The sequence below is a fragment of the Choloepus didactylus genome, chromosome 9 (genome assembly GCF_015220235.1).
Source record: "Choloepus didactylus isolate mChoDid1 chromosome 9, mChoDid1.pri, whole genome shotgun sequence".
Classification (NCBI taxonomy): domain Eukaryota; kingdom Metazoa; phylum Chordata; class Mammalia; order Pilosa; family Megalonychidae; genus Choloepus; species Choloepus didactylus.
The window spans coordinates 116,934,798-116,962,415 of NC_051315.1; the positions used below are offsets into that span (position 1 = coordinate 116,934,798).

Below are 27,618 nucleotides of genomic sequence, written 5' to 3' on the forward strand. Positions count from 1 at the left end.
AAAGAGGAAATGCCAACTGATCAAACGGATAGCAGCTTAATGGCTTAAAAGTGTGTACTCAGATTACCAGATACAGACTTGAAGTCCTATTTGAATTTTTTCTTAAATTTTTATCAGACTTCAAAGCATATGCTCTTTCTATGACACTAATTAATTAAGTAAAAAAAGTAACTTAAAAATATTTAGGGAAGAAAAACAATTTTCAGCCACTTAAATGTATGGCAACCATGTCTACCAGGTTCCTTCAATGAAGGGACACACTGAATTATTAAGTACCATTCAACAGACATCCAAGTGCTTTTCGTCTACCTATTACTCATTTGGAAATCTCTTTGAGGATGCGGGGGTAGGTTAGCCAAGTTAGGAAGAGAGAGAAAACTGGGGCTTTGTTAGTTGTCTGTCTTTTTAAAACACAAGAATATGGTCCCTTTATTCTATTTTCTGCTAAGTTTCAGGAAAATTCAGTTATGTTTCAAACTCTGCCATCCACCAACCAAGAGATCCAAGGCAAGTCACAATCTTTATCAACCTCTGCTTTCTCCTCTATCATATTAAAAATCATATTTTATTGGGTAGTCATGGGAATTAAATAAGCACACATAGAAAGGCAGTAATTAGTCCAGTACCTGGTCCACAGTAGATGCTCCCTCCCTCAAGGCTCAAGTCCTGAAATATTCTGCTTTTTATTTCAACAGCTATTGAAAAAGTCTTAAGGTACAGGCTAACCAAGCAAACAGGTCAAATACTACTTTTCCACCTTGATAAATCCCTGTAGTTTAATATAATTCCCTAGATTCTTTAAGATGTAAAAATAGAATAAGACAATGCCGCTGGTGTTTTGATGTCTCTATAAGAGGGAAGATGAGTTGGGCCATGGTGGGGGTAAAGGTGGGTGAGTGTTCCCCCAAAACCTTTAGTGGCTCTGAGATATGTTTTTTTCAGTCTGCTGACTTAGGTCATTGAATCTGTTTCGCTTATGGCATCAAGTTCTACAGACTTTCTTATTGACAAATATTTAACACATGAGGGTTCAAATGCGTAAAGATTTCCTAGTGCAACTTCCAAGAGATGATCTAAGAAGTTAGAGTATTATTTATCAATAATTCCTAACCTTTAAATAAGAAGTATACTCTTTATACTTGTTGAGAAAATCTATGGTAAAAAGTTACCAAGTATTCATTAACACTTTAATAAAACACAAATTCTTTTTATCATTAACACCTAGATATAATTCCAAAAAGTCATATTTTGAGATATTATTTATTTAGTCTATACTCAAAGCTGGAGCAAGAACATGATTCCTCTGATCTTTTGCAATAACTGTGATACTGTCTATGGATCTACAATTCTTAGGGGAGAAGCCAATGCGCTCTTGATTGGTGCTACTTAAAATTGAGTAGCAAGTGTTGCAAATGTAAATTGGTAAGTCTTTCTGAAAGGCAATCTTTAGTATGCAAAGTCTTAGAAATATTTATCCCTATTGGCACAGTAATTCCCCTTCTATCACTCAGTCCTGAGGTAATGATCAAAAAGAGTTGGATCCAAAAATGTTCACTGTGGAGTTATCTGTAATACAAACTTAACCTTGCAACCTAAATTTCCATTGTAGTGGAAACTGCAGGTGTGCTTTTACCAGCTTTGTGCATTCTCCTCTAGCTTTCTGTGCCCTTTGCTAAGGCTCTGCACTTGCTAATGGGCTGAGGATGGAGCTCACTTTTTTAGGAAGCCTTAAGTGGCTGGGAGTTTACATACACCATTCCCCCATCTGTGAGGTGAACAGCAAAGGATGAATGGGGTGGGAGTAAAAAGCCCAGCTCCTTTGCCTTGAGCAAGAATAGACTACAAAGGGTAACAGATGCTCCAGAGCTCCCCTGGGCTTCACCCAACTGCACCTCTGTTTGGCCCCTCCCCTTTCCATTCCCACTTACCCTGCTCCCTTACTGCTTCACCTGGGAGCACTTCCTTACCGAATCACCTGTATTTGTTCCTTGGCTCAATATTCAATAAGGCAGAACCATTAGTGACATCCATCCAATACAAAATCATCCAGCAGTTAAGGAACATATCTTGGAAGAAAACTTGAAGATATGGTAATATATTCTGGATGTATTTTAAATGAAAAAAGAAAAGCATTTATGGTATGATTAACTATGTAAAAACTATACACAGCCACAGAAAGGAAAAGACTAGAAAGACAGATATCAAGATATTATACTTATTTCTGGTGGTGGGAAATATTATTCTTTATATTACTCTGTAATTTTTGAAATGTTTGCAATGAACATATCACTTAAAATAAACATCCCTTCTCTATTTATAAAAACATAAGCAGCAGGAACTTAAATTTTGGATCAGCTGAAATGCCTTTTAAGGGAGCAGAGAAGGCTACAGAGCACAAGAACAGTGGTTAAATCAAACGATCAGTAAATTTTAATAAAAAATTGGTATTTATTGGAAAAGGAGAAACAGCTGAGAAATAAAATAGAGCGACCCCTTTATATACACTCTTTATATTACAATCCACAGGCCATTTCTTGTTGAGATTTTACAGTAAATGGTGGCTCTATTTAGATGAACATGATATGACCTATTTATGTGACTAAATCTACATATTAATGATCTTAATCTATACATTTGATATTAGATAGCACATTAGATGGCAGAGATTACAGTTTATCAATTTTTCTTATTCCCTGCATTTAGCACAGTCCCTAATATATAAAAGGAACTCAGTATATGGTTGTGAGACAAGCTGTAGTTCAGTGGAAATTAATGTTCCCAATACTATTTTAGGTAACAGCAGCAACTATTATTGCTAACTTTTTTTTAAATTCCAATTTGCTTAAAACTTGTGGAATACATTCTTAAGAGTTCAAGAATATTAGCAATCATTTATTAAATGCCTACTACATGTCAAGCACTGCACCTGGAGCTTTAATCAGTATCTAGTTTAATTTAAGAAGTAGGCCTTAGTATTTCCATTTTACAAATGAGAAAATCTGAGGCCCAGAAAAATTAACGAACCTGCCCAGATCATGCAGATGGTACACGACGCCTTACAGCCACCACTCTTAGTCAGTCTGTTACGCTGCCTTGTGTGATGGAATTTAAAGGGTCAACCAAGGAAACACTGCCTTCTTTTTACCCTCCTGTCCTGTGTGTAAATCATCAAATACTCAGAGTAAACAACTGACCACAGGTTTACGAGGCACCAGAATTGAACAGAATGTTTCCTGCACTTAGAACAGTGGCTCTCAACTAACGGGGGTGGGAGTGCGGGTACAGATATTGCACCACCACCCCCAGGGCAGGGACAGTTGGCAACGTCTGGAGACGTTTTTGGGTGTCATAACTGTGGGGGAGGTGAGCATCTAGTGCACAGACGCACAGATGCTAAACACCTTACAAATGCTATACAATGGACAGGACCATGCCCACAACAAAGAATCCTCCAGCCCAGAGTGCCAGTAGTGCCCAAGTCAAGAAACTCTGCTCTGGAGCACAAGACAGCACCCAGTCACACTCTTCCCGGATACCCCCGATTTCCCTTAACTTAGACTCATGGCCTCAGTCTGGAGTCAGAGGCAGTTTCCTGTCAAAGCCACAAGTGCCTGACACCAACTTACACTGTAGTTCTCCCTGGAATCTCCAGTCCCAGGCTTCCCAGGTGGGAGAGGAAGGAAGTGAGCCAATTACTTTTGGGAATCCTGTGTTACCAGTAGTTAAACCTTTGGCCCTACAGCCCAATCTATCAAATTTATCACACCTAGTCTGTCTGAAGCCTGTTGAAAAGCAGATGGGCGTCAGGGAAGGCGCGGACATTGGGCTGAGTCCCTGGGCAGGTGCTCCTCTGCAGGAGAAGGAAAAGCCCAGGGCCCCTTCTGCTGCAGCTCCTTCCTTTGTCACCTCCTGAAATTCCTCCCCAGGAAAGAAGGAGCAGGGGAACCGCGGCTGAGCTTAACAGTCACTCCCCCTGTCGGCCTTTTGCTGAACCGAAGCAAGCTCTATCAATCAGGTTCAGGGAACACAACTACCAGGTACAGAGAGAAAATGCAAAACATTCACACACACCCCCTAAACGATTCTTACAACCACTGTACTTACTCCCCGGGGACTTCTGAATCAGTTACATCCAGTTACGCACACACCTATGCAAAACTGAGCACACCCCCCCTTAATTTCCCACCTTCCCTTCTGAAAAGGGAGCAGAGGGCAGCTGGAGAGGGAGGGAGGCTCAGAAGATGATGCTGAATTAGGTCTCCAGTACCACCCGGTGTCAAATCACCCTAAAAACGCCACCTGAAGGAGGCCCACTCTGTCTGCTGGGATGCACGGTTTTTCTGAGGAGAGAGAATTCAGAGTCTACGGAGTGACTCCCAGCCCTGTGCTTTTCCTAAGCTACCAGGCACCGTCCCCACTCCAGAGGATGCAGGAAGCAGACACATGCATCCTTATTTCAGTCAGCCTGGAGAGAAGGGAACCCTACTAAGCTGACTAGAGCGGGACTCCAGATTCCTAATAACCAAGTTCACAACTAAAATGAGCTTTGTTCCTTTGAAATCAGGGTAGTACTTCAAGGTTGCCATGTAACGAAGTGTTTGATATTAAATACAGTTGGTCCATTCATTTATTTCACAAATGTGAAGGGAGCACCTGAGTGCCAGGCAGGCACCAAGCTGGCGAGAGGCAATGGGCAAGCAATGAGCCGGCACCTGATCCCTCAGAGTTCAGAGCCCAGAGCTGTGCTTCTCACCAGGGGTGACTGTGTCCATCAGGGGACACATGGCAATGTCTGGGACAGTTGTGGCTGTCACAACTCAGGGGGAGGGGGTGTAACTGACATTCAGCGAGTAGAGGCCAGGGATGCTGCTAACCCTCAGTGCACAGGGTGGTCGCTCACCACAGAGAATCATCTGGCCCCAAACATCAATTTTGCTGAGGCTGAGAAACCGTGGTCTAGAGGGGAAACTGACTTTAATCAAATAATCACATTACTAAATGGCCATTTACATTCACTTATATATTTACTTTACAAATGTTCTAAAAGCAAATAGAAAATAAAACAGAGGAAGCTGAGGTGCAAATGGGTGGGTTGGTGGGCAGTAGCCAGGGAAAGGCCTTCTCTGCAGAAGGGCCACGTGGACAGGATCACAGGATGAGCTGGATATAATGGGACAAAGGGGGAGACGGTTTGGGTCAGGGAAGGGTGTTCCAGACAGAGGATCTCAAGCCCCAAAAAGTCTTTAAGAAATAAATGAGAGGATGTGGGCTATTGTTCTTGACCTGCCAAGTTGAAATCCCTGCTCCACTACCAATTGACTGTATGATTTTTGATGAGTACTTAACCTCCCTGGGTCTTAGTTGCTTCATCTGTCAAATGGGTCTAAGAGACATCCCTACATTAAGAGTTGTTGTGAGGACTGAAAAAAAGAGCACATCTAGGTTCTTAGCACCAGGACCTGACTCCAGGGTCTGGGCCAGGGACCCTCCCTCACTAGCAAAATATTCAAAAATTCTCAGTTGTAAAAGTCAAAAGGAACTTTAAAATCCACCTTTTCTACTTGCTAGTGGTCTCTTCAGTTGTGGATCATTTTCTTTATTTCTTTGCTTTAGGAGGCACTAGAGGATCCAACATGTGACTTTATCAGAGCATCACCTCTGGTCACAAGTCCTCAGGGGCAGATGAACTGAGTGGCCTTGTCCTCCCCGGGCAGCAGCCTGGCCGGACAGCAGCCTGGCCCCGTGCAGCCCACCAAGGGCCCTGGTGACAGGCTCAGGAAGCGATGGATGGTGATTTTCCTTGTGTTCTTCCCAAGGCTGCCAAGCGCAGGAATAAGGAAAGTGTTTGCTTACCAGCCTGAAACTGAAATTGGGTTGGATTACACTAGAGCGATTTAAAAAAAAGTTTTGGTGCAGTGGCCAACGGTTGATGTGTATATTTTAGGCCTCCTCTCGTCACTGCTATTTTATTTGCTTAGGTGGAGGAAATGCCTAACTCTGAAAATGCTTCATGATTGCCCGAAGGGGTCATTTAGAAATAACTCTGAGCTACACTGGGAAACCTATTATGAGGGAAACTGGAGAGAAGGAGAAATTTTAGCAAATAGAACAGATTCTAAAATGCAGTATTTCTTTAAAAAAAAAAAAATGGGGGGAGGGGATAAAGAAAGACATGTAGAAGTTCCTTATCAGCTTTTATACAAATTCTAGGTTGGGAGGAGAAACGGCATCCTCACCCCAGTAAGTGGGCGCGCCAATCACCCATCCATCAATCCGCAATCCATGCTTGAAGTTTGGGACTCCTCCATTCCTTCACTTTCCCCATGCAAACCATCAGTAAGTTCCACCTCTGAGATATTTCCCGAACAGTCTATCTCTCTCCATCTCTTCTGCCTCCAGCCCAAGCCACCCTCATCTCTGAAAGAGGACGTAAGTCTAGGGACCCTGCCCACACGGCACCCAGAGACCCCGAGAGCACCGTGATCCTCCCACTTCATGCCCACTGCAGCCCCTCAGAGGCTTCCCTTCGCTCCCACAGCCGGGGAGCCTGCCTGCTGGGTCGGGATCTGGCTTCCTCCTCCAGACACACGGCCCTCCTCGCAGTCGCAGACCCTGCCGGGCCCTTCCAGCCTCAGGCCTTGAAGCTCGTGCCCCCTGCCCCTTCACGACGGTGCCCCAACCTCTGCAACCAACATGGCACCTGGGACGCGGAGGTGCTCAGTAAACAACTGAGGGATCGATGAAAAAGTCAGGCCTTCGACAATCCGCTTAAACCACATCGTATATTTGTGTCAATTACAGAAGACACCGTCTTACAAACAGGATGTGGGTTAAAGTATTTTGGGAAAACATTTTTTTTTTTTTTTTTTAAAGAACACATACTTATTATTCTAGAGCAAGGTTTTACCACCTCAGCACTTTGACTTGTCGGGCTGGATAATGCCCTGTTGTGTGTGTTGGGGGTGGGGAGACTGGCCTAAGCCTGGGAGGGTGTTTAGCAGCATCCCCGGCCTCTGCTCACTGGGTGCTGAGAGCAGCTCCCAGCCAGTTGTGAAACCAAATGTCTCCAGACATTGACAAATGTCTCCGGGTGGAGGGGACAGAAGATGGTGCCTGGTTGAGAACCACTGTTCTAGAAAAAAAAATTAGAAAATCATGGTTAGGATTTTAATTTTGCCCACCAAATACCCAATTAACCCACACTTTGCCTGAATCACATCAGCAACAAGGCATTTTTAATATAGTATTATCTAATCACTGTTTACAACCTCATTTCAGTGGAAACATGTTTTGAATTCCAGGTAAGGTTTATGAATACCATTACAGGAGGGGGGTGGGTTGGTACATCCTGAGACTCAACTTTCTACATCAGTACTCTAGGTGACGTCTGATGTTAGATGGGTGGCAGAAGGAACAGGGAGTCTGAAAGAATTAGGGGGATGCCAGGGTTCCTCATATCTGATCTGGCCATTCATCCGGCATCGAGTACATAAAAACAAAATTGAGGAACAAATAAAAACTTAGTGCTTTGGGTCCTTCCTGAGTGCACCATCCCAGAAAATCCTCAGGCCCTCAGGAATTCTCTAATTCTTCTCAAGGTGTGGCAAAACCCAGGGAGGGAATGCAAAGGACTGAATTCCAAACCCCCTTTAACTAATGTACCTCTTCAGGGAGGCATAATGACTTCCTAGTTTTACCTGCCACACTGCAACAATATTTTCAATTATTGGCTAAACTGCAAATGTCCCACAAGTCATTTAAATAAATCTCACATGTATGAAACAGTCAATTGTGTTCTCAGAGCAATTCCCAGCTGTAAAAATAGAGCCACAATGACGGTATTTTTTTCTGCAACTAATTGAACTACTGCACTTATAATGCATGATTTAAAGCACCCAGGAGGAATTTCGATTTGCATTCCCTATTTTAAAATGTACAATCAAATGCTGTGTTAAAGTGCTCTACACATTTAATTCAATATTGCTTGCCTGAAGCCCCAACCACTCCTAAATTTTAACACCGTGAATTGATGACCTGACTTTTACTGCTCCAAGTGACTTTTAAAACAATGACTTTAATAGAGCTGCTTTTCCCCCAAAACACAAAAACAAAAACAAACCGACCTAGACTTGACTGGGTCAAACCTCTGTGGTGCAGAGAAAATCTCCAAAAGAGCAGCAAGATGCCTGCTAGGAGGAAGGGCTGTGTGTGAAAACACCCTTCATTCCAGAATCAAAGCTGCCATGACCCCTTAAACCCACAGGTGCTGCCCTGAAGTGAGAAGGGGGCCGGGGCACTCCCAATGGAAGCAAGGCAACACTGAGTGATGGTTGCAATGCAGTTTCCAACAGACTTGACAGTTTGCACCATAGTTCATGTGCTTTATTAATTAACAAAATGGTTATCGAGGGCCTACACCTAGGCTAAAACACACAGGTAGAAGTAACAAGGGCGAAGGGAAATCAGAGCCTACAGACCAACAGAAGATACAGGTACTTAAAGGGCTAGGAAATAAGGTAGAGAGTGACAGGTAATACTAAGGGTTTCAGGGAAATTAGGGAGGTGCCTATTTGCCTTGACTTTACATAAACTATTATTAATATTGATCACTAGTGTCCACAACACAGCCAATTAGCAAGAAGCGATGAACACCAGAAGAGAAGCCTAACTTTCCCCTAACAGCCAAGACGCGAGCGTGACCAGTAATGGTGGCAACCAACTAATGAGCACCAAACTAGCCAAGAATTAAAAGGATAAGAATTTACGAAGTCAAGCAGCACAGCGGACAGTCAATACATTATTTACTGAAGGAATGAAAGTACTAGTCACAACTTAATGTGATTTCTTAGATATGCAAACATTTAACCCCTAACTTCTGTTTCACAAATTAAGAAATAGAATTAGAAATAACGCAAGGACTCAGAAATTATTGACTTCAATAATTTGTCACCAGGGCTAACGTCTTATGCTGACATTTGGGGATGAAGACACCTATGTAGAACTTTGTTTATAGACTTAACTTCTGTGCTCTGGTGTCTAAGAACATCCCCACGAGCCATATGGAATTACTCAAAGTTTAGTTCCACGACTCAGACCACCAACCACCTCACTTGCATTCATATCATATGCATCAAGCAACCTTCCAATAACAAATGGGCTTCCGATGAAGGTTTTGTTAAGATGGGGCATGCTCACTGGCTGAGGGACCCTCTCACTGTTCATCCATCTCTTGCAAGTCTTGTATTTGTCATTCAGCCCCTCTGAGCCATCAGAGTGCGCTGACTCAACCTGAGATTCTTTTCTACACCTTGTGTCATGGATCCCCCTAAGTGACAAGAGTCTGACTAAGCAGTCAGCTCCTCTGACATCATGCACATAGAACGCAGTGCCATTCGGTGCCTCAGCCTACGTGTTTCTTCCTCCTCTGGAACCACAAAGTATTTATTTACTACCTTTTCCACAGAGGAAATGGAGGGCAGGAATGGGCTGAGCTTGTGCTACAGACCCTAAGAAGGAGAAAGGGAAAGAAAGAACTCAGTATGGCTAAACCAGCTTCCTAATGCACCTATGTCCCCAATAGGGCTCATTTATGCAGATCAGAAATTAAAGGAAACGTTCAGGGAAGACAGACAACATCTTTCTTACCTTCCCTCCAGATATATTAAAGATTTTGCATTAAAAAAAAAAAGGATTCTAGCAGTAGACATGGAGTCATTATTTTCCATTTTTCATTAGATGGCCTCAAAGCTGTTTTGAGATAAGTTCTAGCATCCACAGAAGTGAACCTGTAATACCTGGGTAGCTTCCATCTCTTCGTTCTCAGTTTCCCATTCCAGTTCTTGTCATTAAGTCCCCTCTCCAGCCCAGGCTTGCTGCAAGAGACTCAAAGAAGTTTGGTCCAGCTGGATGCCGACAAGTATCCAAATCCTTTAGTGTAAGTTTTTGACATTTTTACAAGTAAAACAGTTACCCAGAAGTTTAGGCAGGGTATAAGTTGATGATCGCTGGTTCCCTCATTTTAATTTCTAGGGGGAAATTATATGAGACAGACACATTCCAAAATAAATTAAACACAATAAAAATATGTATGCCTTTAGCAGGCAGAGGATCTGGAAATGTTTCTAAAGTAGGAAGAGAGAACAGCGAATGGGGGAAGATGTGAGAAGACGGCTAAGAACTTCCACTTTTAGAAGGCTTGTGCTTTTATTTCAGATCCTTTGTTATCTTTCTTCAGTACAAAGAGTTTGCAAACAAATACAATCCCAAAGGAATATTTAAAAAGATGAGCACTGTATATTTATATGTTGTTGTTTTTTTTTCTGCACATAACCAACCAGCAAACTAGCAAAGTTCTACAAATCTTAGTAATCATCTGACATGATGGAAATCTCTGGCTTTAAACACCCAAATACTGAGGTTTTTTCCCCTTTAGTCTGACTTGATTTCCCTCATGGCAGGTGCTGCCAATGCCTTCTGAAGGGCCTGGGGAGAGGGAAAGATTTAGCTATTTCCCAGAAGAACCCTATTTCCACTTTAAGATGATTGTGGAATAGATCTGTGGCTAGTCCTAGGCCTGCTTCAGTGGATAAATCATATGACTTTTCTGGGTTGTAGTTTCCTCCTCTGTAAAATCAACAGTAACTCCTCTCAGAGGCCCTGAACCTCGGAGGGCAGCTATGAGGAGCACACGAGACACTGCTGGGAAACGACCTGAGAACCGTAAGGCACCTCAGAACTTTCCCTCATGGGGCCAGTTTTCAACTTGTTCTTTTTCTTCTTTTTAACCTGAAGTCCTTTATTTCCTCACATCCAAAGATAAGGCAGAAGAGCAAGGACTTCTAGAACTAACCGTCAGTGACAATGGAATTGTCCTTCTCACCACTGTCTAATCTGTGGCATAAGAGACTGCACCAAGGAATCTGCAGGGACGGGAGAGGACCCTTATTCTATTTATCATAAAGTCGCACTGTACAGGGGGGAAACGTCTCCCAACTTCCCAGCTTCTCATTGCCATCAACATGGCGGATGTTCACCAACGATGGGGCTTGGGAGAAGCAGCCCAGGAGAAGGGAGGGGCATGTTTATAAACCTCCTACTGTGTGCACAGCCCTGTGTCTGTGGCGGCTCACTGACTCTCCTTCAGTAGGCAGCTGAGGTAAGAGAGATGCAGAGGCTGAGTAACCCCCCATGGGGAGGAGGAAGAGGGGTGAGTGGGTAGGCTGTGCGCCCACCAACCAGCAGCTGCCAGTCTTCTCCCAGAGAGGGGCCAGGGCACACCTGTCACCTGCGTCTCCCTCGTCCAGATCCCTCCAGGTCCTTTTCCACTACCCCTGTCAGCACACAGGGCTGGCACCAATCCATTCCTGAGCTTTCACCTCTGCTTTTGCCCCAAGGTGCTGACTTGTTTTTGTGGCACATCTGATGCCCCTTACCCACGGTGTAAGAGTTACATGCCCTTTCTTCCAAGACAAAATTATTTCCTTGATTAACTTTTAATTCCCTTATTGCTTGAATATAAAGTATTCCCAAGATAAGGCAATCCTATTTTCTCAACAAAGAGATCCCCAACCTGTGTGCCTGCAAGTTTTGGCCAATCTGATTAAATAAACTTGTAGACTAATATTTGAAATCACATATATTATGATTTAGAAACTGCTTTTCCTTCCATTCTCACCTTCCATGAAGCAATTTAATTCAAACTCTTCCTGGGCACTTTCCACATGTCTGTCATCATGTTTTGAGCTCTCTGATGAGTTTCTGGGGTACACCATCTGCTTTCCTTTCCAGCTGCCTGTGATATGATCTGTGTGATACTGTCACTGATAAAGTTATCCTGAGCCACAAGAAGCCCTTCACAGACCCTCAGAACAGGGGGCCTCATGGGAAGGCCCCACAGTTTCAGCCTCAGTAGAGTATTTAAAGTGATCTTTAGTAGTTTTAACACAATTTCATTGGGCAGTGAGGAGCTAGCAAACCCATTTCCTCTCATCTTCTTCCCAGACACATAGCTGGACTACATTTCCGAGCCTCACCTATAAATGGAAGTGGCCAGGAGACTGAGTTGCAGTCAGTGACACAGGAATGGAAGTGACGTGGATGCTACTTCCAGGCTGGGCCCATCAAAACCTCACACGTGCAGTCCTCCATGACCTCCCTGCTTCCACCAGCTGGATGCCGACAAGCACCATGAACCTGAAACCACCGGTTATAAATAGTGGAGCCACAAGAGGGAAGGTGGCCGGATCGCTGAATTATCAGGTTTGAAAAAGAGATACCATCTGTGGGCTTTACACAAGTGGAAAGAAGCCTTCCACCATGTCTGAGCCTTTGTACCTGCTGGGGTTTACTTGTTACAGCAACTAGCATTACCTTAATCGAGACAACATTCGACATTTGGCAATTGTGAAGTCATGGCCTCAGGAATAATTACTCAATCTGTATTAAATTTCTTTGCTTCTTTTTAAACCCCTTTTGATCATGTATCCTCTATAAGCATTCACAATCAGTATTGATTAAGGGAATTTCAGGCTAATGTGCCTTCTCCATCTGTTTTTGAACCAGTCACTCATGAGTTTCATCCATTCAATCCTTTTTATGAATTCTGACTAGTGAACTTATCAGGCCCTTTGTAACAAGAGAGATTTTGGAAGGACTTGAATATGTAGCAACTCTCTTTTATCTGAGGATTAGCTTGGGGGAAATTTTTCATTACATATTTGGGTACACAGTTTTAAACTGGGACAGTCTCTTTTTCAGAGACATTACTCTACAATTCAGCGTCTTTTAATGCTTTATTAAGGCATCACTCGGGTACCGTTTTTGGCTTGATGCCTGACTGAGAAGACATCAGGCCTTAATGCAGTTTTGTATACCCAGTGTCTTGTAGTTATGAGTATTTAATGAAAGTGTGTTGAATAAAAGTTACATGTGAGTAACATTTCAGAGTTGTCCACTTTCCAAAGTTTTTTTAAAGGAACTAATCTCTCCTCTATGAAGAAGTGCCTGTTTTTATTCAGCTACAGAGAGCCTGTGAGAGACTAAGTTGCCAACTTGTAGCTGACGCGAATCAGTAAGTAGCAATTCTACAAAGTTTAGGGCAGAAAGGGTTTTGTGGAGAGTAAAATATGAGGGCGGCCTACCCAAGAGGGTTACCCTGACATTCACGGTCACCGGCTCCGTGTCAACCCCGTGCAGTGAGAGGCTCGCCTCTTGCACGGACTCTCATTAGTGGGAACTGACACTGAGGTAACTTCTATGTGCAAAATACTTTCATGTCAGTTCTGCGGAGCCCCCGGCCACCTGGAAAGCTGGGCATGACTGTCCTCATTTCAGAGAGGAGGAAACTGAGACCAAGTGATGTTCGTTACTTGCCCACTGTTTCAGATTGAATCATGTCCCCCACAAAATCCTAACCCTGGTCCAGCAGATGTGAAATCATTTGTTTTGGGGTGGTTTTTTTTGTTTGTTTTGTTTGTCTGTTTTTGATTGTTTATTTGTTTTTTTCTTTACGGGTGGAAACTTCACTTTATTAAACTCACATTATCAATAAATATTGCATCACCTAATTTTTTACATGTCAAACTAATTTCAAGTTTGACCTCCCACCTCGCCCAAGTCGAGAAACACAGATAAGTTCCTCTAAGACCTGTTCACTTGTGTGAAGTTCCTCTTCACTTGCGTTCCATGACAGTTCTTGGTTTGTCCAGACTGCTGACGGCGTGACGATTACAGGGAGGAGGTCCTATTTCTCATGAAAATGCTTTTCCATCAAGGATTCAGCAAACGTATCCACCACCTGGTGCTCATGATGCTTCCAGAAGCAGGATGGAGCTTCCAGCGAATCCCTTACTCCAGGAAGTGAGGACAGAAGGGAATCACTGCCCACAAGGGAGAGCAAGAGCCTCCAATTGGGTTCCAAAGTGGTTTATTCTTCTTTGTGAATTAGCCTTGTTGCTGAACGTGATGTTCTCATTGTTCATCAATCTTTAAATCTTTCAGATTCTACATCAAAGGAAAGGCGGCCTGGACCAGGGTCGTGAGAAGGCCATGTACCTTCTCCTAGAGCTGAGCCCCCAGCGAGCCCGGCAGCATGTGGAACAGCATGAAACCCTTCCTCTCTGAGGGGTGGTTGGGGTCCTGCGGGGTCCTCTTCCCGAGCATCCGGATTCAGAAGAGATTGTACCTCTAACCAAAAGTCTGTAGATGACAGAGTTCATCCCAAAGCCTACGTACCTACTGCTGGTCAAGCGGATGAGATGGCTCCTGAGCTGACTGGGCCACAAGTCTGCGTCAGTGTGTCCAGCCTGCTCCAGTGTCCCTTTGGGAGGTTCCCATTCCACAATCAGAGCCAGGCACATCATCCCACCATCGCATCATGTAAGATATGACAGGCACTGGGACTTCTTCAGGCTCAGGATGAGGCTGAGAGGAGCCCTTTAACTGCAGTACTTCCCTGCCAGCAGGGTTTGGGGCCAGACAGGAGTCCTCGTATCTGAGATTCCCCTGCCCAGAGTCGGTGGCATTGGCAAGTGATTCACAGGGGCCTGGGGTGTCAGAATTCTCTCCTCCCTGCACAGCCTGGGTGGATGAACCATCAGGATACATGGTTCCCAGCTCCCACAGCCCCCACCTGGGTGCCAAGCAACAAAGGACAGATGGGTTGGAGAAGGAGCAATGGAAAATGTTTGATTGTGAACTCATTTGTAAACAGGAACTTCAAAGATCATATTAGTTAAGGTGAGGCCAAACTGAATCAGAGTGGACCCTTATAAGCACAGGAAATTTAGACACAGGAGGAGGGAGAGAAGGAGACCAGGGGAGACAGCTGGCCACGGCCATGTGACAGAGGCGAAGACTGAGTTATGGGCTGCCAGCCAGTTACCACCACGACGCTACAGACGTCAAAGAAAGCAGTGTCCTAGCTGACACCTTGATTTTGGACTTCTGGCTTCCAAAACTGAGACAGACTCCTATTATTTAAGCCCAAGCCCACCAGTATGTGGTATTTGTCGAGGCAGGGGTGGCAAACTAGGACACCCACATCCCTTAACCTCATGAGCTTTCGGGTTCCCCAGCTACAGAACGAGCTCAGGGTCATCGGCCTTCAGGGCTGCTGCGTGGAGACAGTGAGGGGATGCCTGTGCAGCACTGTCCACACCCACAGCTTGTACCATGCCAGGGACCGCTCCGGTCAGCAACATCACTGAATGCCCTCCTGGAGTCTTCCCATAAGCAAGAGTGAAGGGGGAGGGCCCTCTGCAGCCCTCCTCAACAATTTCCATCCACACTGACAACTGTCAGTTGGACCTCCGGAAAATCTCGTTGCTAGCACCCTTTTTGGCAGCAAATTATAGACCCGGTGGAGGTTTAAGGAGCAGAGTAGGGGCAGTGGGATGGGTCTGCTCTGGTGGAAGAATAGTTTATCAACATGCTGCACAGTGATAATAAAAAGCAAACCAATTTTGAGGTAATATTGCTTTTAAATCCTCTACAGACAACATGCTCCCTTATTGTCCCGTCTCCCCTCCCCCACTATGGTATGTCCTAAGCTAGCTTGAATTGCTAAAGTATCACAGAAGTGTCTTTTCTACCTAAATGGATAAGATCCTCAAAGGCTGATCTGTTTTATGGATAATTCAGTGTCCCTCAGAGCTCCCACTACAGAGTAAGGGCTCAAAATCTAGCTCTTAACTGAACACAGTTCAAATACAAAAGAGTTGCCACTTTCAACTTCCTTGAAAGCTTGTGTGGGGTAGATTCATTGAGGACAAGTCTTATGGACGCTCTTTAACTCTCTCAGAATAATTCTCTTAGAGAACATGGAGTGAACAACATAGAGAAAAACAGACATGGATCAGTCAAATGGCCCTAGGGAATGGATGGTAACAGCACCCAGATCAAGGGCAACTGAGGGGGGCTAAGCAAGGGGGAAGTGGTGGCAGGTGATGGCAGCTCTGTCACCAAACAGAACCCAGACTTGGTGTTTGGAGAGGTGACAGGGCAGAGAGTTAGAGACTTGACATCTCAACGTGTCAGGATCCCACTTTGCCAAGGGACCCGAGTCACTGTACTTCCTGGCTGTAAGATGGGGACAGTGCTATCCTTCTCTGCAAGGAAGGTAACACTGTTGTCATCTCCATTCTCTAGCTATGGGAATGGTGCACAGAGAGGTAAGTCTTTTGCCTAAGACCACACAGCTTCTAAGCTTGGAGATGGGATTTAAATCCAAGTTCATCTGCCTCCCAGATTCATCCTCAGTCCACCTTCAATCTGTGGGGTCTTGTGATGTCACTCAGTCATGACTATTAACTTCAGTCATTCATTGAAAACAGGGTCTCAGAATAGAAACTTCACTGCGAAGGCCGACAGTCCTGGGGGTCAACCTTCCATCAGAGGGACTCTCAGCAGGTGGCTCCACACACCTGAAGCTTGGTCTCCTCACCTGTCAACTAGGATGAATTTCTGCCTTACAAAAATGCTAGAATTCAATGAGATAATGCATAGAACATGTATAAAATATGCCTAGCAGTATTTGACACACTGACAATCCTATTTCCTTCTCCCTTTTCAAGCATCTCTTGGGCTTCAGCGTCAGGTCCTGTGGAAGGAGCACAGGAGGATAACATAGACTACAAAGGCCTTGAGGGTCTCTAACAGAGCAGATACATACATACAACTAGAATACAAGGTAGAGAGTAGGATAAGGGCATAATTTTGCCATTGTGTATGTAAAAAAAGGTACTTAGCCTACTCAAAAAAAAAAATTTTAGGCTCATAAGTGACATATATGCATGGGAACAACCATGTTTTCAGTACATGCTGAACTAATTCACAGTAGATAGATTAGCAGTTTGACATTCAAGATTACCATCTTGCTGCACAAGGACAGGTTTATTATGAATACTCTAGCATCTTTGGCCAATCCTCCAAATCACTATTTTAACAAATATGTCATTAAGAAATGAACACAGGATTGGCATATGCTGATGTTAATCTTTAGTACATTAATTTCAAAGTATTTAGTTTCCAATTTAATTTCAAAGAGCCACACCTTTAGGAAAAAATTCACTTTATAATTAAGGCATCAAACAGAACAATAAGCCGGGGTCTCCCTTCCCATTGTCAGAGCCAATTTCAGGTGTGGGCATATACTCAGGGTGCTGCGTGAAATCCTGAATGGATATCTGCTATCCTAACAAGTCCTAAGAGTTCATATTAAGGGCATCAAAAAATACATTTCCTACCTGAGAATGTTTGCTGAGGTTAACCCAACATTCTCAGGACATCTTTTTTTTTTATGCAGAGGGAATCAAGTCATGCATTTTAAATACATTCAGTATAAGTTTAAAATGGTTATTTCTGGGCATCCTGACATCATCAGACACAGTAGAATGATTTGTTTTCACAGTATGAAAAACAAGGATAAAAAGAGAAGATTCTAGAAGCGACACTTGCAGAGACCTAAATATCAAGCCAAATAGATTATGTTTCCTATTGCACAGATGTTTATTCATTCTTCACAACTAACACAGGAAGAAAAAAGCATCCAGCCAACAGGGGCTGTCCTGCCATATGCACTGGCCCCTAGAATGACTTCCTGGCAACACAGCCACTTACATGTCCTCACCAAAAGCAAGGGCGGAGCATCCTTAGCTCCGTGGCCAGTATGTGAAGAGCCTGAAGCCTGCCTGAAGGACAGATGACCAGCTGATAAATGGGAGCACTGCCCCCTGAGGGTGTTAGGGGAAAAGGGTCTGGCAGCAAATTGCTCATTCTCCAGATCAAAGAATACAATGAGACCATGAGTCTCACAGGAGTTAAATGCTCATTGGAACTACTGCCACAGATCTGCCACCACCACCTCACGCCTGTAAGGCAGCTCCATGCCAGCCACTGTGCCAGACCCGAGGTACATCTCCACCGCATCCTCACAACAGCAGGAGTGGCAGGTTCCATTATGCTCAACTGGAAGATGAAGAAACTGACATTTGGAGACCTTTAGGAACTCATCTCAGGGCCCCTGGCCTCCAGCAAATGGTTAGAGTCCAACCATTTACAAGTGCCAAATACAGGTTTATCTGTAAACTTTAGAAGAAGTTAAATCCCAAACATTAGTCTAAGCTGTCTCCCCACATTTGTGGAGTTTAACTAGGCATCTTTTAAAACTCATGCCGCACCCGTTCTTCAGTTATGTTGAGTTTGATCCAGCCCAGCCTAAGCAATTCACTTGGACTCTGGGTAAATGCATTCTACCTTTTCAACCCAAAGGTCAGGACTAATTTTAGATTTGAGTCCCAGAAAAGAACAAGTGTCTAGCCAAAGAACTGGGGGTGGATGGGGTGAAGAGGCAAAACCAGAAAAAACCCAGCTTCAAACTACACAGAAATGTTGGCCTCTTTCCATCTCATGTGTTTGGGTTGTGTTTCTGGAGGAGATCATGCAGCAAAGGGAGAAGATGGTCTTCTTAAAGGAGGCATGCCTTTGACAGGCATTTCTTTTTAAGAAGCTGTAAGTATCGAGGAGATGTAGCTCTGAAAATTGAGGGGATCGGCTTGGGGTGCACACATTACAGACCTGGGTTTGGGCTCTGGCAGTGGCACATGCAGGTTGTATGACCAGTGGCATGAAGCCCCCCCCCACACCTTTCTCTCCTCCACACCCTTCTTGCCCCACCTGTTTTAGTAGGAATGATATTAATTAATACCTGTCCCACAGGCACGTGTGAGGCTCAAGGAGCATGCAGAGCCTGTGTCAGCTGAAAACACACTAACGGCAGTTGGGGTCTTGCCTCCCCAGCACACATCTTCCCAGCTGACCACAGGACTTGGCCCAGAACATGTGGCCCAGACTTGGCCAATCATAGACCATTGCCCTGACCACGGCCATTGGTCCAGGGAAGGGCACATGACCCAAGCTGGGCCAATCAGAGTCCCTGCCTATGATTTTTTCCAACTGGAGTTGGTGGGGAAGCTTGTCTTTCTTCTCTCATCATGAGGCTTTAAAGAGTTAGGCCTGGTACCTTCTCACTGCTCTCCCCACTATGTAGCACACGACTCCCAGGGGTGTGAATCCCCCTGGCAATGTGGGAAATGAATCCTGGGGATGAGCCTGGACCCAGCACTGTGGGATTGAGAGGATCTTCTTGACCAAAAGGGGGAAGAGAGATGAAGCAAAGTAGGGTTCCCGTGGCTGAGAGATTTCACATGGAGTCGAGAGGTCACTCTGGAGGGTATTCTTATGTGCTGTACAGATATCACCTTTTCATCTTCAGTATGTTGGAATGGCTCGAGGGAGATACCTGAAGTTGTCAAACTGCAACCCAGTGACCTTGATTCTTGAAGACGAGTGTATAACTATGTAGACTGCACACTGTGACTGTGTGATTGTGAAAACCTTGTGGTTCGCATCCCTTTATGGACAGATGAGTGGAAAAATGAGGACAAAAATTAGATGAAGAATAGGATGGGATGGAGGGGATGGGAAGACATTCTTTTATGCTTTTATTTTTATTTTGGAGTAAGGAAAAGGTGCAAAAATTGATTCTGGTGATGAACACACAACTGTGTGATGGTGCTGTGAATCACTCATTGTACACTGTGGATGACCTTAGGGCATGTGAATATATCTCAATTAAACTGTATTAAAAAAAGTAAATGAACAATGGGGGGAGGAGGGAGATGAGCTGTTTTGGATATTCTTTTTATTTGAATTTTCGTTTTATTTTTGGAGTAATGAAAATGTTCAAAGATTGTGGTGATGATAGCACAACTATATGACGATACTGTGAACAACTGATTGTACAATTTGAATGACTGTATGTTATGTGGCTATATCTCAATAAAATTGCATTAAAAAAAAAAAGTTAGGCCTGGAGCTGCTACAGTCCTGGTCCCTGCCTTACTAAGAGAACAAAGATAACCTGCAAAAAGAAGCAGAGACCAGAGACAAGAGGAAGAGAAGAGAGCCCCAAGGCCCTGAGGCTCTGGTTCCAGTCATCCCCAGAGCCAGAGCCACCTCTGCCATGCCTGGGGTTGACAATGTAAGCCAACTGCTCTCATCTCCAGCCCCATGTTTTTGCTTGGGTTATTTTGAGTTGGGTTTCTGCACTCATAATCAAAAGATAATGCAGAAGCTGATAGCTCACAGAATCTGAACAGTGACCAAATCCTTAATAAAAATAATCCTATGTGGATTCTGTATTTAAAAAAAGAAAGGAATTTAAATAGAGGAAGCAAACACCACCATTTAGTAACATAAGCCATCTTCTCAAACGAAAAAGAGAAAAAATATTTTTTCGTTTGTGGTCACCTCATTCATTTTAGAGTGGTGCTAAACTCCCTCTCATAAATCCAGTCCCACACACACCTCCAAGATTTGGTCCATTAAAAACTTAGGTTAAAAACAAGTGGTTATTTTTTCTACAGATATATTAGCTGTCACTACCTAGAGGGGGCAAGTGGTGGGTGGGAGTGTGAATGCTATTTTTGGTGTGCTCTCAACAGAAATTCCCCAGGTTACTAGTAGAGCTCTTACTAGGGGGTGGAGGGTAGGGGGAAAGACCATAAAAAAATAAAAAAGTACATTTACCAAGTTTTTGCAGCCACTACAACAAACCCTTTCTGTCTTTTCACAAGATTTTTTCTTTTACATTAAAATCTCCTCTATATTATCTTTCTCCCAAGAAGTAACTGATAACACTAGAAAGGCACAGTAGATTCCAATTCTCAAATTAACTTCTGAAGCAAAGAACAAAGTCTGAGGTCAAACCGAGGCAACACTGTTCCTGATCTGATCTTGAACTAAGGCGTCCACCCCAACCTTTCAAGGAATTAGAGAATGAATTAGGGAACATGTTTGTCAAAATACACAAATGGAATTGCAAAAAGAGTTGCTTAGGCTGAGGGACTATCTCCGCCCACAAAGAGCCCCAGAAGGGATGTCAGCTCTTCTGGAATGGGCCTACTTCCAAATCCAGAAATCTGACGGCAGAATACAGGAGAGAACCACTGACCAAGTAGACAGCCCTGGCCCGCTGAATGAGACGCAGCATTTATCAATAGAGAAATAAAGTGGTACTAGTCTTTCGTGTTCTTAGATAAGTTATGAACTTAGAGATAAGAAATAACCTAATGATATAGTTTACTGCATTTTATTCTATTTTTCCACCCCTAAGGGTACTTTTTTTTAACCCAATATTGATTTTTCCAACCAGGCATGAATTCTTCTCATGAAGAAAGATGGCTCTGGAAAGAGAAGACAAACACATTTATGGATGGAAAATAGTGGTTTAGAAAGAAGATTCAAGCATAATGGAACCAGATTTATTTAACATTTATACAAATGCCTCCAAGAAAGTAGGAATACAAACTAAATCTTCATGTTGGCCTTCAGTGCTACTTCTAAGTATGAAAGAGCCAAGTCAGTGGGGATTCAGAATGATTTCATAGGGCAGTGAGGGTAAGTTTAAGAAAGAGGCAGACAGAGAGACAAAAACTTCATAGTAGACAAACATATAGAAAAATCCATTTATATCATCTAGACCTGATACTTCTCAGGAAGCTGAATCAGAAAGAAAACTAAGCCAAGATGTTACAGATTTTTTTTTTTTTAAGAAAACGCTTTTGAGATCGTTTAATTCAACACACCCAATGTATAGACAAGGAAACTGAGTTCTAGGTGGTCAGTTCTCCAGATTGTCTATGACACAGCCCAGACCCTCTGCCAACCCAAGGCTCTTTCCGCCAAACTTGGCTGAAGACATTAGCCAAAAAGCTGCCATGACCAAAAAAAAAAGGTCAGCAAAAGAGTTAATGCCACACATCCCATCACCAACCAAGAAGGATAATAGAAAGGAACCGGAATACATTCCCCTCCTTTGTACAAACCATGAAATGCAGAGTGAAGTCTGGCCCAGGGACCTCCAGGAAGACAGAACCAAGCCAGGGACAGTTCAGATGAGGATAATTGAACTGAACACAGGCACAGAAGCACTTCTGTATCAGCCTTCTGCCTTTTCCTTAGTAATGCTGTATCTCAAAGACATGGTTGATCAAAGATTGCGAAAATATGAAATTACACATTAAATTCTGGTGTGCCAAAACCAGGGATGGAGATCTAGAGAAGGACTCCCCTTTAAGCCTGAAAGACAAGATCTGACAAGTTCTCTTCCATAAAATTTGCACCCATCTCATGAAAAATATAAACATGGTTTAGTTCAGACATTCTAACTACGTGCATTTGGATGACATGCCAGTGCCGGTGCAGATAAAACTAAAACACGGACACTGTCCTCATAGAGCTTAGAGTCCAGGAGGTGAAACATGTTGCTATAGTGCAGTGTTAGGGTTGAACTGTGTCCCCCAAAAAGACATGTTCAAGTCCTAATCTCTATTCCTGTAAATGTGCCTTTTTTGGACAGAGGGCCTTTGAAGATGTTACTCGTTAAGATGAGACCAAACTGGAGTAGGGTGGGTCTAATCCAATATGACTGGTGGGGAGAAGAGAGAGAGAGATGAGGGCAGAATGCCACGTGACCACTAAGGCAGAGAATGCCAAGGATCACCAGCAAACCACCAGAAACTGGAAGGTGCAAGGAAGGGTCCTCTCCTACAGGTTGCAGAGGGAGCACAGCCCTGCTGACGTGTTGTCTTTGGACTTCAAGCCTCCAAAATTGTAAAGCAATAAAGTTCTGTTGTTTCAAGCCACCCAGTTTGTGATGCTCTGTTATGGCAAGAAACTAAGACACACAGTATGTGCCATCACGGAGGCACACACAGGGTAGTGTATGTGTGTGTGGCTGGGCTACGAGTGCATCAGAGAAGAGTTGGGAGCCGTTGGGAACAGTTGGTACAAGACCTGAGTCATAAAAAAGGGAGAGTTAGCCCAACGATGAAGGTAGTAGAAGGAGAGAGGGAATTCCAGGCAGGAGTAAGGGCAAGGAGGCATGGGGCCAGTGGCATGAGGGTCTGGGGAGATGATGGGAAGTTCATTTGGTGAGAAAATAAAGGCTAGGAAAGTGGACAAGGCAGGGGAGGTGGGAAAGGGTTGAAGAAAACTTAGACTTGTCAGTTTCTTTCCCGATGGCCAGCTGCCCGGTGAGTCCCTGGGGAGGACAGTGGAACACCGTAGAAAGTTTCTGGCTGAGTGTTGAGAGAAGCTCAAGCTCTGGACCAGTTCCAGGCAGCTGAGTGAACTTGGGAACACCCTGCACAATCCCGGGCACCATGTGTTAAACAGGGCCACCATGTTTCAAGGGCTGAGGGCTCCCCTGGCCTGCCTATTTTCCATCACCTCCTTGCTATTTGGGGCGTGGAGCCAACCCTGCCCCATATCCCCACAGGGTAACTGTGAGGAAGTGGGGGTGTGGCGAGGTCTGTGGAAATGGTTTGTAAGCAGCAGAGACTGCAGTCTAGACACAGGGGAGATAATTCTAGAATTATGTGTTAACCAACTTTCTTAGAGAAGTTCAAACGCATATTGAGAAATTCAGATACAATCCATTTAAAGACCATGGAGAACTCACCTAACTGTTATACTGTGATGCACACAGCCACTCTTTCAGAGGTGGGGTTTATCTCAAAGGTGAGTGCAAGGCACTGAAGTTTTACCAGGAGGAACAAAAACAGATCTGAGTTTGGGGGGAGCAGGGGAAAGGGGTGCAAAATTAGGCACAGGAAAATCAGGCAGGAGACCGTGTGCAACTGCCACCAGGAATTCAGCAGGCTGCTGCTGATCATTGTCCGAGGAGCCCACAGGAGCAGGCAGGCACTGTAAAGGAGAGCCACGGGTCCAGTGGGAGCCAGAGAGCAAGCAACCTCCAGTGTAGGGGGACACTGCAAACTTAGTGCCAGTCAAGTGTCGCCACACAGGTACACAAGCCCCATATTCCAGGCCCTCTGATTTTTAAGGGAAACCATAAATCCAAGTGACAGCTCCAGATTTCTAAATAGTAACACAATTTTTGTAAACCTTTTGCAGGCCAACACCACATAACTGCCCACTGGAAGTGGCACACTGGCTACCCTTTCACCACTTCTGGACTCTAAAGTGAGGCAAGTTAAGGGATCTAATAGCACTGAGAAACAACATGGCTTGATGACTGGATTTGGGCGTGCAGGGGGAGTCTAGCATGACCGTGAGCCTCCTGTTGTAATACTGCGGTGAATGGTTGGAGCCACTGGTAAAAAAAGAGGAACAGAGTGTGGCTCAGGATGAAGTGGGTATGGAGGCGAAGGGGGAAGACAGTGAAAACTAAAATCAGTTTTGAACTAACTGTGTTTTGTGTTTTCTTTTGCCTAAAGGACACAGGTGAGTCTACTAGACTGTAGATAACACAGGAGAGCTCTCTTAGCCGGAGATACCCATTTGGGACTCACTTTGCACTGGCAAGAGTTGAATTTGTGGGAATGCAGTTCACCCAAAGACTCTAGGTAGAATGAGAAGAGGGGAGAGGACAGAGCTCTGGGTCACCCTAGGAGGTAGCAGAGATGCCAGTGAGGCACCAGGAAAAGATGACAACCAGGGAAGATTCCGGTGGAGATCTTGAGGAAGATCTGCAAGATCACTTGTTCAGGAAATTGCAGGGGTCTCCTCCTGCTTTGGGGAGGAGAGTGGGCAGAAGCCAGCCTGCAGGGAGCTGAGAATGAAGGGGAGGGGAAAGAAGGGTTAACAAGTTTAAGAAGCATGGGGAGACATGGGGGTAGCTAGAGATGAGGTGGGAGGTGCAGGGACAAGGGGGTTTAAGGCATTTTAAAAATATTGCTAAAAAGAAAACAGTTCATCAGGAGGAATTAGAGATAAAAATGAGAGAGGAGAGCAAGGTTCCTGAGGAGAAGGGGACTTGGGGCCTCAGGACACAGCTGAAGACATCAGTCACTGCCACAGGGAAGCCTTCTCTAACCTTCTCAAAGTTCTCCACTCCAATTTGATCTTTCTTCTGTCATCTTTTAATCCTACATACTATAATATATTTACATTTGCTTTTTATTCCTATTCTCTCCCACAAGAATAACAGTTCCATGAAAGCAGGGACCTGCTGTACTTACTGTACATCAGGGCTTAGCAAAGTGCCTAGCCCACAGCAGATGCTTAAGAATAGTTATTGAATGACTGGGTAAATATGGCGAAGCTTGTAGGTGGGGAATGGGGTGGGTGGTGTGGCCAGGAAGACAGAGTAGGTCAGGAAGTCACCTGCCGAACATGGAGGGAAGGGATTAGAGATCTCTTGCTTTGCAGAAGAGTTGCAATGAGAGTGTCTGTGACCTGGAAGGATAAGAGGTTGTACTTCAGAGAGACCAAGATAATGGAGTTCCCAGGTTCAAAAGCCAAGCCTCTCAGGACAAGGTTGAGGCTTGGAGGTAGTTAGTGGACTGAGTACCTGGAGTGCGTGAAAGTCACTGGATTTGAGATGGTCAAGTTAAGTTGGAGATGGTCAAGGAAGTGAGAATCTAGAGCATTATCACCCATATGGACTTTGGAACTTAAGGAGCCAAGAGCCAAAGTCCCCCATGCTACGCTATGCTATGCTGTGAGAGAATGTCAAGCTGGCCGAGAATGGCGACAAGTAGGCATAGATGGGGCCCTGGCTAGGCCACCATCATTTCCAACCCTACTGCCTCAAAACAATCTGACTAGTATTTAACCATCCACGTGTGAACTGGAAATTAACTCCCTTTGGAGACTAATTTTTATTCTTTTAAAATCACATCACAATGTGAAATTGATGGGAGGTAGAAATTTTCTGCATTGATTTTTTTCTTTTTTAGAATAAAAGATGAATGACATCTTCATGACCTTCAGCTGTGTACTGTACAATATTTTCAAACACTATTTTAATGAAGAATCATAAAAGGTGGGGATTGACAGAACCTTAGATCATTTAGGCTAACACCTTCCTTTGCATAGCTGAAGGAAATTTTTGTTGAAATACTGCAAACAGCACACGATTACTGATTTAGATACGCAGATAACATTTAAATTACCTTCAATTTTTTAAGTGAGCCTTAGATATACAAATTAGCAATGCTTACATGTCTTCCAGTTATCTGTGTTCAACTTTTGATATACAATCTCCAAAGTACAAAATTATCACGTTAATTGTTCCAGAACAGTTCGGAGAAAACTGCTGCCTGACTTGAAAGAGGAAATCAAAGCTTCAAACACCTTTTTGTTGTTGCTAAATATAAGAATGTTCTCTACAAAATAGTCAAAGCAAGACACAGCAGCATATGAAGTCTCAAGAGGTACACGTAAAGATTATTTTTCTTTATTTAACATACCAAAACCTTCCAGAGCATCTTCCATAATAACTGAAGGTGGAGTGTTGTCTTATGTAATAGAAGCCCTCACTCCCTGCACAGTTTGTAGGCAAATTAAATACCTAATTCCACCCAGAATCTCTGAGTACTTTCATCTTACCTGTAATCACTAATCCGCACTGCAACCCCAACTGCTACAGGTGAAAAGAGCAAAGACCTGCTCAATAGGCTTAAATCGCTTGCCAGGGGCCAGTTTAAAGGCTCTCCCCGAAACCATCAAGCACCCCCACCCCGCTCAGGGGGAGGTGACAACGTATAAGAGCCCGTTTGTCTTTCCCTATCCAGCTGCGCCCACGCCAAGTGTACGGGGTAGGGGACGCCCGCCGAGTACCTGGGTACCTCAGGTTCAGGGTCATGGGCGCCAGCTAGGACGCAGGAGAGACGCCGCACCGGGCTCGGCGACTCTCTCCGCCGGCCCCAGGACTCCCAGCTGCGGGCACACCTGGACCCCACAGCTGGCGCCGCCCCTCCTCTCCCGGTCAGGATTCTGCCCCGGGTTCCCAGCGGAGCGGGTAGCCAGCCTTGGCCGAGGCAGCCCAAGAGAGGTAGAGAAAGTTCCCTCCGCTTCGACGTCTGTGCCTCCCGGCCCCGCTCGCCCTGCAGCCTCCGGGCCGGACGCGAGGTCGCGGCGCGGAGCAGGCGGAGCGCAGAGCCCCGGGGACCGACCCCAGCGCAAAGGGCACAGCCGGCCGCGCCCCTCCGGCCCCGGGGCGCCCGGGATCGTCCACCGGGAGCGGCGGGGCGCACAGCCTCTGCCGAGCCCGCGGGCGCGCAGCCCGTACTCACCGCCGCTTGCTCGGGATCCCCAGGTGGCGGCCAGGAGAGCGGCGCGGCCAGAGCCGGAGCGGGGTCTCGGCGGGGCGGGAGGAGACGGAAGGGGGAGAGCGGCGGCAGCGAAGACGGTCAGGGAAGGAAAGAGGCGGTGGCGCCTGCAGACGCACGCAGCTCCGTGCAGCCCCGCGCCGCGTGAGCTGAGCGGCCGCGGCTCGGGGGCTTTATCGCTGCCGCGGCGCCGGCCCCCCGCCCCTTCCTGCCGTCCCCGCCCCCGGCCGCGACTCCGCCCCCGGCCCGCCCCGCCCCACCTTCCCGCCTCCTCCTTTGTGTGCCAGCGGCCCGCAGCGCCCCCGCGCCGGGGATGCGAGGACGCCCCCACTCCTGCCGCGGCTTCCCCCAAGCCACCCCGCGGGTCCCCGTCCTGGGGCTGTGCCCAGAAAGCGCCGGGGAGACCAGCCGACCCCGACGTGTGGCGCCTGCCGGGTCGGGATGCACGTGGGTCGCCGGGATCGGCGGCGGGGTGGGGGTG

At 45.3% G+C, this 27,618-nt stretch overlaps 1 protein-coding gene across 2 annotated transcripts in view; it reads right to left on the reverse strand.

The window, feature by feature from the left end:
- The window catches only part of SERPINE2 (serpin family E member 2), a 57,137-nt gene extending 29,909 nt beyond the window's left edge, over nucleotides 1–27,228 (reverse strand). Inside the window, exon 1 of one of the 2 annotated variants that reach the window (XM_037848956.1) lies at nucleotides 27,102–27,228. The gene's annotated coding sequence lies outside the window, so the exon portion shown is untranslated. The remainder of the gene's footprint in view (nucleotides 1–27,101) is intronic. The other variant, XM_037848955.1, reaches the window with a different exon arrangement.
- Nucleotides 27,229–27,618: the final 390 nt, after the last annotated feature.